A 4,320-nucleotide genomic window follows, 5' to 3' on the forward strand; every position below is an offset into this window, starting at 1 on the left:
CTCACTGTTGTGGCCTCTCCCATTTGCGGAGCACAGGCTCCGGACGCGCAGGCCCAGCGGCCATGGCTCACGGGCCCAGCCGCTCCGCGGCACGTGGGATCCCCCCGAAACGGGGCACGAACCCGCGTCTCCCGCATCGGCAGGCGGACTCCCAAGCACTGCGCCACCAGGGAAGCCCCCTCCTCAACGATTTTTAAGAGGGCAAAGGAGTCTTCAAAACTGTCATCATGTGACATTAAACAGGAAGGGATGCATTTCTCTCTTTCTCTCCCTCTCCATTCCTCTCTCCCTCCCTGTCTTTAATTGAGGTATAATTCACAGATAATGGAAAGGACTCATTTTTGATAATGGTACCATCCCCAAAGTAGCAAAGGCTATTTTTAAAAACACCACTTAAAATATTTGCTTACAAAAGAGTCTTTTTAAGATTTGGAGGTTTTTTCCATTAAGTTTTCCACATTGTAGTCAAGAATGTAAGTGGGTTGATTAGTTTTTCATCTGTTTTGAATTTTCTCTTAGCTGCTGTCAAGAAAGTCCATGTTGTGGCCATCCATGTGACAGCAGCAGTAGAGTCTGGCGTCATTGGAGATGTTTTAATGTAGCATAAAAAAGAACTATGCTATATTCACAAGCAAGTACTAGTTTATCTGTTACTGAGTCAGGTTTTTTATTATTAATATCTTCTATCTCACTTGGACCCTGTTATTTTAGTAAGTGCTTTATTATAGCTTGCAGAGTGTTCTTGAATACAGATAACTTTATTTGAAACATATTGTTGGTTTGAGGCCTGTAATTTTTAAGGTGGACTCAATTCAAATGTAGATTTTTTTTAAAAAGTGTTTTGATCTCAAAAGCTGTTGCTTTATATTATACATATTAGGGCTAAAAAGAATTGCAAAGTAATATGATAAGGAAAAATATGAACTTAGGTTGTTAGCAGGACAAGGGTGAAATCTAAGAGCAGACTATCTTAGTAAGTCTTCAAGGAAACATCTATAAACATCTATAGATGTTTATAACATCTATAAACATCTATAACTGCTAAAAATAGTAAGGCTCTGGAGATAGGAAATTATACAGAGAGAGGGCTCTCAAATGGAGGGAAGTGTGTGGAAAGGAATTTTAAATAAATAAGGTCAGTATGAAACTATATTAACAAAGGGTTACTGATTAACAGAGAGCTTTAAAGAAGACTTGCTCTAATTAACTAGGAATGATTGTAATCATTACTTGAACTGTTTGTATATTTGCTCTCTCGAGTAGTTTAAAGAGATCTACAGTCTTGTTTACACTATAAATTTGCCTGACAACCCTTGACCTTATAGGTAACATAAATAAATAACATTCTTGAGCAATGTTTCTTGAAATGAAATCTCAGAGTTTGTGCAATAAGTTATTGAGGACCAAGAATCAATGAAAGTCTTAAATGGTCTCAGATTTTTTATGATAATATTAGAAATTATTAGGTATAAAGGTAAACATTGTACAGTGATTACTTTCAATTAGAAAATATTCTTGTAAAAGAAAGCCTGAATTTCTTTTCTTTTTTTTTCTTTTTCTTCTTTTTTTTTTTTTTGCGGTACACGGGCCTCTCACTGTTGTGGCCTCTTCCGTTGTGGAGCACAGGCTCCGGACGCGCAGGCTCAGCGGCCATGGCTCACGGGCCCAGCTGCTCCGCGGCACGTGGGGATCCTCGGGACCGGGGCACGAACCCGCGTCCCCTGCATCGGCAGGCGGACCCTCAACCACGGTGCCACCAGGGAAGCCCCTGAATTTCTTAAGTTGAGGTTTCAAACTGTTCTGTGTGCCTGGGCAGGAGTAAGGTTGAGGAAATTATTTTTCTTCAGAAGAGGGTTTCTCTTGTGCAGCTTGCAGGATCTTAGTTCCCCGACCAGGGGTGGAACCCATGCCCCCTGCAGTGGAAGCGCAGAATCCTAAGCAGTGGACCGCCAGGGAATTCCCAGGGTTTCTCAAGTTTGAGAAAAAAAGTGTCTTGACTCTGCCACCCTCCTGCTCTAAGTCAATGGAACATTTTCTCATGTTACAGTTTGCACTGCTTTGAATGGAAAATAGAATCAAAGCACAATGATAGATTCAAAATTGAAGATGCTGGATCTAAAATATAAGCTGCAGGACGATGCCGAATGTATATTGTAAGATTGCACACGCCCGGGATAGGGTTACATGGTGGCTTTTGTGTTTTTGTATTTGACTTGGCATTTTTCCATTTTATGTGATCGTCACGACCGGTTTCTCAAATTAGGCAGGGATTCTATCTTCACCTTGTAGGTGGATGACTAAAACCTTGAGATGCTCCATGGCCTTTCTCTGTGAAGTCCCAGAGCTGGGGCTAGAACCTCATCCTCTATTACTGTTACCTCTCGTGAGCAGACTTTCACCTTTGCAAATTCTCTCTTCCCCAGTGTTGTGCTAACACCCCACCTTCCTAGGTCTTTCTGGGCTCTCCTCCCTGGGTTTGGCCCTCTTGATGAATTCAGTGCAGAGCTGCAGCCGACTCTGGGGTTCTGATCCTTGGCTATTGTTTCAGATCTACCGGCTCCCTGGCCTCCGTCCTTGAGCCCCGAATACATCTGTGTTTCCAACTCTCTTCTGGACGTCAGTCCCTGACTCCACATGTCACTTCACCCCAAACTGCTGCCCCTCCGCCTGTGTACTCACAGGAAACAGAACCAAGGAGTTGCCCTAGAATCCTCCCCTCTCCTGCACATCCCTTCCAGCTTCCCCATCCAATCAGTCACTAAGACTAGCTGATTCTTTGTTCATGGTCTATAAAATCCTCCCCTCTGCTCCCAGTTTCTCTGCTTTGGATATTGAACAGTCCCCTGACATCCAGCTCCTGGTGATGCTAAACATACCTCTGGTGTGCCACTCCCTTTGCGAACCCTTCAGTGGCTCACTTGTGCCCACCAGAGAGTCTAGACACCTTAACTCGGCATTCATCCAATCAGTCACTAAGACTAGCTGATTCTTTGTTCATGGTCTATAAAATCCTCCCCTCTGCTCCCAGTTTCTCTGCTTTGGATATTGAACAGTCCCCTGACATCCAGCTCCTGGTGATGCTAAACATACCTCTGGTGTGCCACTCCCTTTGCGAACCCTTCAGTGGCTCACTTGTGCCCACCAGAGAGTCTAGACACCTTAACGCGGCATTCAAGGCCCTGGGTGATCCGGACCCTCTAGTTCCGTCACCCACCACCACTCATTTCCTTGTGCCCTACCCCCACCTTGAGCTCCAGCAGGACCAGTCCCCCTGATTCCTGGGCCTCTTCCTGCCTTTGCATTAGGGGTGGCTGGAATACCTACCCACTCTCTTCCAGACTAGGAATCTTGAGGCAGCCTGTACATCGTGGCTATAATTCTCTTCTTTCTTGTTCCCCAGCCCCAAGCACCATTCCTGGCAAATAGTGTAGGCTTGATGCATGGTTGAATGTTGGAATGAAGTCCGCATGAGTCATTTGTTTGAAGAAAGCAGTATTTTGTAACTCCCTGCCATTTCCTTGCCTCAAATTTCAGTGAGCTTGTCCTGAATGCTAACTCAGAGATAACAGTTAAGGTGCTAATAGTGTGACTGAGTTGGCACGGGAGTGCGTTTCACCTCTCAGTTTTTAGTATCTGCAGAAGACACTTTGCTTTGCGCTAGGACATTAAATACATCCAAACACCATGTTTCTAACAGGAATAGGGGACGTGAACAGAGGGGTCAGAGTTCAATATCTCAGGCAGTTTTCAAACCAAATTTGGTAATGTTGATTTAAAATTTGCTCAGCGAAAAAGCACCCAAGTACAATCATGGAAAATGTTAGAACGGCTTTCTACGTACTGATTTACTGTTGAGAGAATTGTTCACCGAAGTTATGTTAATCACAGAGAAAGATTACAAGCTCTCCCTTTGTTTTTTATTAACAGGATCAATTTGACAACTTAGAAAAACACACACAGTGGGGAATTGATATTCTTGAGAAATACATCAAATTTGTAAAGGAAAGGACAGAGATTGAACTCAGCTATGCAAAGCAACTCAGGTAAGTTGATATTGAGAAAGGTTGTTTGTTAACTGCAGAATGGATGTAAAGATAATTTATATCCTCATTTTATACTATAAATGTATAATCCTTTAAATATTTATTTTCCCTTCTCATGTAAGCTTATATTTCAGTAGAAGCAATTGTTTTTTTAGTATTGAAAATTATTTTTTAGAGGACAGTAAACATAAAAACCAAGTTATTGCTTTTAGGCTCTGTTTCTTTTTTTTTATTTTTTAATTTAATTTTATTTATTTTTTTATACAGTAGGTTCTTA

The sequence above is a fragment of the Lipotes vexillifer genome, unplaced genomic scaffold, assembly GCF_000442215.2.
Source record: "Lipotes vexillifer unplaced genomic scaffold, Lipotes_vexillifer_v1.1 scaffold1601, whole genome shotgun sequence".
Lineage (NCBI taxonomy): Eukaryota > Metazoa > Chordata > Mammalia > Artiodactyla > Lipotidae > Lipotes > Lipotes vexillifer.